Source organism: Phyllobates terribilis, unplaced genomic scaffold (assembly GCF_046119375.1).
Source record: "Phyllobates terribilis strain yellow unplaced genomic scaffold, ASM4611937v1 Scaffold_5__5_contigs__length_657084704, whole genome shotgun sequence".
NCBI lineage: Eukaryota > Metazoa > Chordata > Amphibia > Anura > Dendrobatidae > Phyllobates > Phyllobates terribilis.
The window spans coordinates 346861452-346875078 of NW_027362765.1; the positions used below are offsets into that span (position 1 = coordinate 346861452).

Genomic DNA, 13627 nt, shown 5'->3' on the forward strand with positions numbered 1-13627 from the left:
CGACACTATAACAGCTTTATACAGGGGCCGACACTACAACGGCTTTATACAGGAGCCGACACTATAACAGCTTTATACAGGGGCCGACACTATAACAGCTTTATACAGGGGCCGACACTACAACGGCTTTATACAGGAGCCGACACTATAACAGCTTTATACAGGGGCCGACACTACAACGGCTTTATACAGGGGCGACACTATAACAGCTTTATACAGGGGCCGACACTATAACAGCTTTATACAGGGGCCGACACTATAACAGCTTTATACAGGAGCCGACACTATAACAGATTTATACAGGGGCCGACACTATAACAGCTTTATACAGGGGCCGACACTATAACAGCTTTATACAGGGGCCGACACTATAACAGCTTTATACAGGGGCCGACACTATAACGGATTTATACAGGGGCCGACACTATAACGGATTTATACAGGGGCCGACACTATAACAGCTTTATACAAGGGCCGACACTATAACAGCTTTATACAGGGGCCGACACTATAACGGCTTTATACAGGGGCCGACACTATAACAGCTTTATACAGGGGCCGACACTATAACAGCTTTATACAGGAGCCGACACTATAACAGCTTTATACAGAGGCCGACACTATAACAGCTTTATACAGGGGCCGACACTATAACAGATTTATACAGGAGCCGACACTATAACAGCTTTATACAGGGGCCGACACTATAACAGCTTTATACAGGAGCCGACACTATAACAGATTTATACAGGAGCCGACACTATAACAGCTTTATACAGGGGCCGACACTATAACAGATTTATACAGGGGCCGACACTATAACAGCTTTATACAGGGGCCGACACTATAACAGCTTTATACAGGGGCAGACACTATAACAGCTTTATACAGGAGCCGACACTATAACAGATTTATACAGGGGCCGACACTATAACAGATTTATACAGGGGCCGACACTATAACAGCTTTATACAGGGGCAGACACTATAACAGCTTTATACAGGGGCAGACACTATAACAGCTTTATACAGGAGCCGACACTATAACAGCTGTATACAGGGGCCGACACTATAACAGATTTATACAGGGGCCGACACTATAACAGCTGTATACAGGGGCCGACACTATAACAGATTTATACAGGAGCCGACACTATAACAGATTTATACAGGAGCCGACACTATAACAGATTTATACAGGGGCCGACAGTATAACAGATTTATACAGGGGCCGACACTATAACAGCTTTATACAGGGGCCGACACTATAACAGCTTTATACAGGAGCCGACACTATAACAGCTTTATACTGGGGCCGACACTACAACAGCTTTATACAGGAGCCGACACTATAACAGCTTTATACAGGGGCCGACACTATAACAGCTTTATACAGGGGCGACACTATAACGGCTTTATACAGGGGCCGACACTATAACAGCTTTATACAGGGGCGACACTATAACGGCTTTATACAGGGGCCGACACTACAACAGCTTTATACAGGAGCCGACACTATAACAGATTTATACAGGGGCCGACACTACAACAGCTTTATACAGGAGCCGACACTATAACAGCTTTATACTGGGGCCGACACTACAACGGCTTTATACAGGAGCCGACACTATAACAGCTTTATACAGGGGCCGACACTACAACGGCTTTATACAGGAGCCGACACTATAACGGCTTTATACAGGGACAGACACTATAACAGCTTTATACAGGAGCCGACACTATAACAGCTTTATACTGGGGCCGACACTACAACGGCTTTATACAGGAGCCGACACTATAACAGCTTTATACAGGGGCCGACACTACAACGGCTTTATACAGGAGCCGACACTATAACGGCTTTATACAGGGACAGACACTATAACAGCTTTATACAGGAGCCGACACTATAACAGCTTTATACAGGGACCGACACTATAACAGATTTATACAGGAGCCGACACTACAACGGCTTTATACAGGGACAGACACTATAACAGCTTTATACAGGGGCCGACACTACAACAGCTTTATACAGGAGCCGACACTATAACAGCTTTATACAGGGGCCGACACTACAACGGCTTTATACAGGAGCCGACACTATAACGGCTTTATACAGGGACAGACACTATAACAGCTTTATACAGGAGCCGACACTATAACAGATTTATACAGGAGCCGACACTATAACAGCTTTATACAGGGGCCGACACTATAACGGCTTTATACAGGAGCCGACACTATAACAGCTTTATACAGGGGCCGACACTACAACGGCTTTATACAGGGGCCGACACTATAACAGCTTTATACAGGGGCCGACACTATAACAGCTTTATACAGGGGCCGACACTATAACAGCTTTATACAGGGGCCGACACTACAACGGCTTTATACAGGAGCCGACACTATAACGGCTTTATACAGGGACAGACACTATAACAGCTTTATACAGGAGCCGACACTATAACAGATTTATACAGGAGCCGACACTATAACAGCTTTATACAGGGGCCGACACTATAACGGCTTTATACAGGAGCCGACACTATAACAGCTTTATACAGGGGCCGACACTACAACGGCTTTATACAGGAGCCGACACTATAACAGCTTTATACAGGGGCCGACACTATAACAGCTTTATACAGGGGCCGACACTATAACAGCTTTATACAGGAGCCGACACTATAACAGATTTATACAGGGGCCGACACTATAACAGCTTTATACAGAGGCCGACACTATAACAGCTTTATACAGGGGCCGACACTATAACAGCTTTATACAGGGGCCGACACTATAACGGATTTATACAGGGGCCGACACTATAACGGCTTTATACAAGGGCCGACACTATAACAGCTTTATACAGGGGCCGACACTATAACAGCTTTATACAGGGGCCGACACTATAACAGATTTATACAGGAGCCGACACTATAACGGCTTTATACAGGAGCCGACACTATAACAGCTTTATACAGAGGCCGACACTATAACAGCTTTATACAGGGGCCGACACTATAACAGATTTATACAGGAGCCGACACTATAACAGCTTTATACAGGGGCCGACACTATAACAGATTTATACAGGAGCCGACACTATAACGGCTTTATACAGGAGCCGACACTATAACAGCTTTATACAGAGGCCGACACTATAACAGCTTTATACAGGGGCCGACACTATAACAGATTTATACAGGAGCCGACACTATAACAGCTTTATACAGGGGCCGACACTATAACAGATTTATACAGGGGCCGACACTATAACAGCTTTATACAGGGGCCGACACTATAACAGCTTTATACAGGGGCCGACACTATAACAGCTTTATACAGGGGCAGACACTATAACAGCTTTATACAGGAGCCGACACTATAACAGATTTATACAGGGGCCGACACTATAACAGCTTTATACAAGAGCCGACACTATAACAGCTTTATACAGGGGCCGACACTATAACAGCTTTATACAGGAGCCGACACTATAACAGATTTATACAGGGGCCGACACTATAACAGATTTATACAGGGGCCGACACTATAACGGCTTTATACAAGAGCCGACACTATAACAGCTTTATACAGGGGCCGACACTATAACAGCTTTATACAGGGGCCGACACTATAACAGCTTTATACAGGGGCCGACACTATAACAGCTTTATACAGGGGCCGACACTATAACAGCTTTATACAGGGGCCGACACTATAACAGCTTTATACAGGAGCCGACACTATAACAGCTTTATACAGGGGCCGACACTATAACAGCTTTATACAGGGGCCGACACTATAACAGCTTTATACAGGGGCCGACACTATAACGGCTTTATACAGGGGCCGACACTATAACGGCTTTATACAGGGGCCGACACTATAACGGCTTTATACAGGGGCCGACACTATAACAGATTTATACAGGGGCCGACACTATAACAGCTTGATACAGGGGCCAACACTATAACAGCTTTATACAGGGGCCGACACTATAACAGCTTTATACAGGGGCCGACACTATAACAGATTTATACAGGGGCCGACACTATAACAGCTTTATACAGGGGCCGACACTATAACAGCTTTATACAGGGGCCGACACTATAACAGCTTTATACAGGGGCCGACACTATAACAGATTTATACAGGGGCCGACACTATAACAGCTTTATACAGGGGCCGACACTATAACAGATTTATACAGGAGCCGACACTATAACAGCTTTATACAGGGGCCGACACTATAACAGCTTTATACAGGGGCCGACACTATAACAGATTTATACAGGGGCCGACACTATAACAGCTTTATACAGGGGCCGACACTATAACAGCTTTATACAGGGGCCGACACTATAACAGCTTTATACAGGGGCCGACACTATAACAGATTTATACAGGGGCCGACACTATAACAGCTTTATACAGGAGCCGACACTATAACAGCTTTATACAGGGGCCGACACTATAACAGATTTATACAGGAGCCGACACTATAACAGCTTTATACAGGGGCCGACACTATAACAGATTTATACAGGGGCCGACACTATAACAGCTTTATACAGGGGCCGACACTATAACAGCTTTATACAGGGGCCGACACTATAACAGATTTATACAGGGGCCGACACTATAACAGCTTTATACAGGGGCCGACACTATAACAGCTTTATACAGGGGCCGACACTATAACAGATTTATACAGGGGCCGACACTATAACGGCTTTATACAGGGGCCGACACTATAACAGATTTATACAGGGGCCGACACTATAACAGATTTATACAGGAGCCGACACTATAACAGCTTTATACAGGGGCCGACACTATAACAGCTTTATACAGGGGCCGACACTATAACAGATTTATACAGGGGCCGACACTATAACGGCTTTATACAGGGGCCGACACTATAACAGCTTTATACAGGGGCCGACACTATAACAGCTTTATACAGGGGCCGACACTATAACAGATTTATACAGGGGCCGACACTATAACAGCTTTATACAGGGGCCGACACTATAACAGATTTATACAGGAGCCGACACTATAACAGCTTTATACAGGGGCCGACACTATAACAGCTTTATACAGGGGCCGACACTATAACAGCTTTATACAGGGGCCGACACTATAACAGATTTATACAGGGGCCGACACTATAACAGCTTTATACAGGGGCCGACACTATAACAGCTTTATACAGGGGCCGACACTATAACAGCTTTATACAGGGGCCGACACTATAACAGATTTATACAGGGGCCGACACTATAACAGCTTTATACAGGGGCCGACACTATAACAGCTTTATACAGGGGCCGACACTATAACGGCTTTATACAGGGGCCGACACTATAACAGATTTATACAGGGGCGACACTATAACAGATTTATACAGGGGCCGACACTATAACGGCTTTATACAGGGGCCGACACTATAACAGATTTATACAGGAGCCGACACTATAACAGCTTTATACAGGGGCCGACACTATAACAGCTTTATACAGGGGCAGACACTATAACAGCTTTATACAGGGGCAGACACTATAACAGCTTTATACAGGGGCCGACACTATAACAGATTTATACAGGGGCAGACACTATAACAGCTTTATACAGGGGCAGACACTATAACAGATTTATACAGGGGCCGACACTATAACAGCTTTATACAGGGGCCGACACTATAACAGCTTTATACAGGGGCAGACACTATAACAGCTTTATACAGGGGCAGACACTATAACAGCTTTATACAGGGGCCGACACTATAACAGCTTTATACAGGGGCAGACACTATAACAGCTTTATACAGGGGCAGACACTATAACAGATTTATACAGGGGCCGACACTATAACAGCTTTATACAGGGGCCGACACTATAACAGATTTATACAGGGGCCGACACTATAACGGCTTTATACAGGGGCCGACACTATAACAGCTTTATACAGGGGCGACACTATAACGGCTTTATACAGGGGCCGACACTATAACAGCTTTATACAGGGGCCGACACTATAACAGCTTTATACAGGGGCCGACACTATAACAGCTTTATACAGGGGCCGACACTATAACAGCTGTATACAGGGGCCGACATTATAACAGCTGTATACAGGGGCCGACACTATAACGGCTTTATACAGGGGCCGACACTATAACAGCTTTATACAGGGGCGACACTATAACAGCTGTATACAGGGGCCGACACTATAACAGCTTTATACAGGGGCCGACACTATAACAGCTGTATACAGGGGCAGACACTATAACAGCTTTATACAGGGGCGACACTATAACAGCTGTATACAGGGGCCGACACTATAACAGCTTTATACAGGGGCCGACACTACAACAGCTTTATACAGGGGCAGACACTATAACAGCTTTATACAGGGGCGACACTATAACAGCTTTATACAGGGGCCGACACTATAACAGCTTTATACAGGGGCGACACTATAACAGCTGTATACAGGGGCCGACACTATAACAGCTTTATACAGGGGCCGACACTATAACAGCTTTATACAGGGGCCGACACTACAACAGCTTTATACAGGGGCCGACACTATAACAGCTTTATACAGGGGCCGACACTATAACAGCTTTATACAGGGGCCGACACTATAACAGCTTTATACAGGGGCCGACACTACAACAGCTTTATACAGGGGCCGACACTATAACAGCTTTCTACAGGGGCGACACTATAACAGCTGTATACAGGGGCCGACACTATAACAGCTGTATACAGGGGCCGACACTATAACAGCTTTATACAGGGGCCGACACTATAACAGCTTTATACAGGGGCCGACACTATAACAGCTTTATACAAGGGGCCAACACTATAACAGCTTTATACAAGGGGCCGACACTATAACAGCTTTATACAGGGGCCGACACTAGCTTTATACAGGAGCCGACACTATAACAGCTTTATACAGGAGCCGACACTATAACAGCTTTATACAGGAGCCGACACTATAACAGCTTTATACAGGAGCCGACACTATAACAGCTGTATACAGGGGCCGACACTATAACAGCTTTATACAAGGGGCCGACACTATAACAGCTTTATACAGGAGCCGACACTATAACAGCTTTATACAGGAGCCGACACTATAACAGCTTTATACAGGAGCCGACACTATAACAGCTGTATACAGGGGCCGACACTATAACAGCTTTATACAAGGGGCCGACACTATAACAGCTTTATACAAGGGGCCGACACTATAACAGCTTTATACAGGAGCCGACACTATAACAGCTTTATACAGGGGCCGACACTATAACAGCTTTATACAGGAGCCGACACTATAACAGCTTTATACAAGGGGCCGACACTGTAACAGCTTTATACAGGAGCCGACACTTTAACAGCTTTATACAGGGGCCGACACTATAACAGCTGTATACAAGGGGCCGACACTATAACAGCTTTATACAAGGGGCCGACACTGTAACAGCTTTATACAGGAGCCGACACTTTAACAGCTTTATACAGGGGCCGACACTATAACAGCTTTATACAAGGGGCCGACACTATAACAGCTTTATACAAGGGGCCGACACTATAACAGCTTTATACAAGGGGCCGACACTATAACAGCTTTATACAGGAGCCGACACTATAACAGCTTTATACAGGGGCCGACACTATAACAGCTTTATACAGGAGCCGACACTATAACAGCTTTATACAAGGGGCCGACACTGTAACAGCTTTATACAGGAGCCGACACTATAACAGCTTTATACAGGGGCCGACACTATAACAGCTTTATACAGGGGCCGACACTATAACGGCTTTATACAGGGGCCGACACTATAACAGCTTTATACAGGGGCCGACACTATAACGGCTTTATACAGGGGCCGACACTATAACAGCTTTATACAGGGGCCGACACTATAACAGCTTTATACAAGGGCCGACACTATAACAGCTTTATACAGGGGCCGACACTATAACAGCTTTATACAGGGGCCGACACTATAACAGCTTTATACAAGGGCCGACACTATAACAGCTTTATACAGGGGCCGACACTATAACAGCTTTATACAGGGCCGACACTATAACAGCTTTATACAGGGGCCGACACTATAACAGCTCTATACAGGGGCCGACACTATAACAGCTTTATACAGGTGCCGACACTATAACAGCTTTATACAGGGGCCGACACTATAACAGCTTTATACAGGGGCCGACACTATAACAGCTTTATACAGGGGCCGACACTATAACAGCTTTATACAGGGGCCGACACTATAACAGCTTTATACAGGGGCCGACACTATAACAGCTTTATACAGGGGCCGGAGGATTCCTCAGTACAGAACATTGTGGGATACAGATAATTTAGTGATAAAATGTACAATTGGGGGAGGAAGGAGAAGGTGATGGACGGAGGATTTATTCAATTTATTGTAACTATGTATTTAGAATGTGACATATAGGGGGCAGTGTATATAATATGATATATAGGGGGCAGTGTATATTATACGACATATAGGGGGCAGTATATAGAATATGACATATAGGGGGCAGTATATAGAATGTGACATATAGGGGGCAGTGTATATAATATCACATATAGGGGGCAGTATATAGAATATGACATAGGGGGCAGTATATAGAATATGACATATAGGGGGCAGTATATAGAATATGACATAGGGGGCAGTATATAGAATGTGACATATAGGGGGCAGTGTATATTATATGACATAGGGGCAGTATATATAATATCACATACAGGGGGCAGTATATAGAATATGACATATAGGGGGCAATATATAGAATATGACATATAGGGGGCAGTATATAGAATATGACATATAGGGGGCAGTGTATAATATATGACATATAGGGGGCAGTATATAGACTTTGACATATAATGCACCATATATACACACATGGTCAAAATTGTTGGTGCCCCTCATTTAATGAATGAAAAACCCACAATGGTCACAGAAATAACTTGAATCTGACAAAAGTAATAATAAATTAAAAATCTATGAAAATGAAGAGATGAAGGTCAGACATTGCTCCTCTGCTTCCACATGAAATCAACCCGGACAGAAATGATGGGACCCCTGAAAATCATGCGACAAAGGGGACATGATAAATCAAGTTGTGTCCAGTAATTATCATCACAGGGGTCTACAATCCTGTAATCAGTCAGTGGGCCGGTATATAGGGCTACAGATACTCACTGTGCTGTATATAGAGCTACAGATACTCACTGTGCTGTATATAGAGCTACAGATACTCACTGTGCTGTATATAGAGCTACAGATACTCACTGTGCTGTATATAGGACTACAGATACTCACTGTGCTGTATATAGAGCTACAGATACTCACTGTGCTGTATATAGAGCTACAGATACTCACTGTGCCTGTATATAGGGCTACAGATACTCACTGTGCCTGTATATAGGACTACAGATACTCACTGTGCTGTATATAGAGCTACAGATACTCACTGTGCTGTATATAGAGCTACAGATACTCACTGTGCTGTATATAGAGCTACAGATACTCACTGTGCTGTATATAGGACTACAGATACTCACTGTGCTGTATATAGAGCTACAGATACTCACTGTGCCTGTATATAGAGCTACAGATACTCACTGTGCTGTATATAGAGCTACAGATACTCACTGTGCTGTATATAGAGCTACAGATACTCACTGTGCCTGTATATAGAGCTACAGATACTCACTGTGCTGTATATAGAGCTACAGATACTCACTGTGCCTGTATATAGAGCTACAGATACTCACTGTGCTGTATATAGAGCTACAGATACTCACTGTGCTGTATATAGAGCTACAGATACTCACTGTGCTGTATATAGAGCTACAGATACTCACTGTGCTGTATATAGAGCTACAGATACTCACTGTGCCTGTATATAGAGCTACAGATACTCACTGTGCTGTATATAGAGCTACAGATACTCACTGTGCTGTATATAGACCTACAGATACTCACTGTGCTGTATATAGAGCTACAGATACTCACTGTGCCTGTATATAGAGCTACAGATACTCACTGTGCCTGTATATAGAGCTACAGATACTCACTGTGCTGTATATAGAGCTACAGATACTCACTGTGCTGTATATAGAGCTACAGATACTCACTGTGCCTGTATATAGAGCTACAGATACTCACTGTGCTGTATATAGAGCTACAGATACTCACTGTGCTGTATATAGAGCTACAGATACTCACTGTGCTGTATATAGAGCTACAGATACTCACTGTGCCTGTATATAGAGCTACAGATACTCACTGTGCCTGTATATAGAGCTACAGATACTCACTGTGCTGTATATAGAGCTACAGATACTCACTGTGCCTGTATATAGAGCTACAGATACTCACTGTGCTGTATATAGAGCTACAGATACTCACTGTGCCTGTATATAGAGCTACAGATACTCACTGTGCTGTATATAGAGCTACAGATACTCACTGTGCTGTATATAGAGCTACAGATACTCACTGTGCTGTATATAGAGCTACAGATACTCACTGTGCTGTATATAGAGCTACAGATACTCACTGTGCCTGTATATAGAGCTACAGATACTCACTGTGCTGTATATAGAGCTACAGATACTCACTGTGCCTGTATATAGAGCTACAGATACTCACTGTGCTGTATATAGAGCTACAGATACTCACTGTGCTGTATATAGAGCTACAGATACTCACTGTGCCTGTATATAGAGCTACAGATACTCACTGTGCTGTATATAGAGCTACAGATACTCACTGTGCCTGTATATAGAGCTACAGATACTCACTGTGCCTGTATATAGAGCTACAGATACTCACTGTGCTGTATATAGAGCTACAGATACTCACTGTGCTGTATATAGAGCTACAGATACTCACTGTGCCTGTATATAGAGCTACAGATACTCACTGTGCTGTATATAGAGCTACAGATACTCACTGTGCTGTATATAGAGCTACAGATACTCACTGTGCCTGTATATAGGGCTACAGATACTCACTGTGCTGTATATAGAGCTACAGATACTCACTGTGCTGTATATAGAGCTACAGATACTCACTGTGCCTGTATATAGAGCTACAGATACTCACTGTGCTGTATATAGAGCTACAGATACTCACTGTGCCTGTATATAGAGCTACAGATACTCACTGTGCCTGTATATAGGGCTACAGATACTCACTGTGCCTGTATATACAGCTACAGATACTCACTGTGCTGTATATAGAGCTACAGATACTCACTATGCCTGTATATAGGAGCTACAGATACTCACTGTGCTGTATATAGAGCTACAGATACTCACTGTGCCTGTATATAGAGCTACAGATACTCACTGTGCCTGTATATAGAGCTACAGATACTCACTGTGCCTGTATATAGGGCTACAGATACTCACTGTGCTGTATATAGAGCTACAGATACTCACTGTGCTGTATATAGAGCTACAGATACTCACTGTGCTGTATATAGAGCTACAGATACTCACTGTGCCTGTATATAGAGCTACAGATACTCACTGTGCCTGTATATAGAGCTACAGATACTCACTGTGCTGTATATAGAGCTACAGATACTCACTGTGCCTGTATATAGAGCTACAGATACTCACTGTGCTGTATATAGAGCTACAGATACTCACTGTGCCTGTATATAGAGCTACAGATACTCACTGTGCCTGTATATAGAGCTACAGATACTCACTGTGCTGTATATAGAGCTACAGATACTCACTGTGCTGTATATAGAGCTACAGATACTCACTGTGCTGTATATAGAGCTACAGATACTCACTGTGCCTGTATATAGAGCTACAGATACTCACTGTGCCTGTATATAGGCTACAGATACTCACTGTGCTGTATATAGAGCTACAGATACTCACTGTGCCTGTATATAGGGCTACAGATACTCACTGTGCCTGTATATAGAGCTACAGATACTCACTGTGCTGTATATAGAGCTACAGATACTCACTGTGCCTGTATATAGGAGCTACAGATACTCACTGTGCTGTATATAGAGCTACAGATACTCACTGTGCCTGTATATAGAGCTACAGATACTCACTGTGCTGTATATAGAGCTACAGATACTCACTGTGCCTGTATATAGAGCTACAGATACTCACTGTGCCTGTATATAGAGCTACAGATACTCACTGTGCCTGTATATAGAGCTACAGATACTCACTGTGCTGTATATAGGAGCTACAGATACTCACTGTGCTGTATATAGAGCTACAGATACTCACTGTGCTGTATATAGAGCTACAGATACTCACTGTGCCTGTATATAAGGCTACAGATACTCACTGTGCTGTATATAGAGCTACAGATACTCACTGTGCTGTATATAGAGCTACAGATACTCACTGTGCTGTATATAGAGCTACAGATACTCACTGTGCTGTATATAGAGCTACAGATACTCACTGTGCCTGTATATAGAGCTACAGATACTCACTGTGCTGTATATAGAGCTACAGATACTCACTGTGCCTGTATATAGAGCTACAGATACTCACTGTGCCTGTATATAGAGCTACAGATACTCACTGTGCTGTATATAGAGCTACAGATACTCACTGTGCTGTATATAGGACTACAGATACTCACTGTGCTGTATATAGGGCTACAGATACTCACTGTGCTGTATATAGGGCTACAGATACTCACTGTGCCTGTATATAGAGCTACAGATACTCACTGTGCCTGTATATAGAGCTACAGATACTCACTGTGCCTGTATATAGAGCTACAGATACTCACTGTGCTGTATATAGAGCTACAGATACTCACTGTGCCTGTATATAGAGCTACAGATACTCACTGTGCTGTATATAGGGCTACAGATACTCACTGTGCCTGTATATAGAGCTACAGATACTCACTGTGCTGTATATAGAGCTACAGATACTCACTGTGCCTGTATATAGGGCTACAGATACTCACTGTGCTGTATATAGGACTACAGATACTCACTGTGCTGTATATAGGGCTACAGATACTCACTGTGCCTGTATATAGAGCTACAGATACTCACTGTGCTGTATATAGGGCTACAGATACTCACTGTGCCTGTATATAGAGCTACAGATACTCACTGTGCCTGTATATAGAGCTACAGATACTCACTGTGCTGTATATAGAGCTACAGATACTCACTGTGCTGTATATAGAGCTACAGATACTCACTGTGCTGTATATAGGCTACAGATACTCACTGTGCTGTATATAGGCTACAGATACTCACTGTGCCTGTATATAGGGCTACAGATACTCACTGTGCCTGTATATAGAGCTACAGCAGATACTCACTGTGCTGTATATAGGGCTACAGATACTCACTGTGCTGTATATAGGACTACAGATACTCACTGTGCTGTATATAGAGCTACAGATACTCACTGTGCTGTATATAGGAGCTACAGATACTCACTGTGCCTGTATATAGGGCTACAGATACTCACTGTGCTGTATATAGGGCTACAGATACTCACTGTGCTGTATATAGGGCTACAGATACCTCACTGTGCCT

At 43.6% G+C, this 13627-nt stretch overlaps 1 protein-coding gene across 1 annotated transcript in view; it reads right to left on the bottom strand.

Moving 5' to 3' along the window:
* Positions 1-13627, bottom strand: part of SLC18A2 (solute carrier family 18 member A2) — a 260285-nt gene that overhangs the window by 164276 nt on the left and 82382 nt on the right. The window lies entirely within an intron of this gene.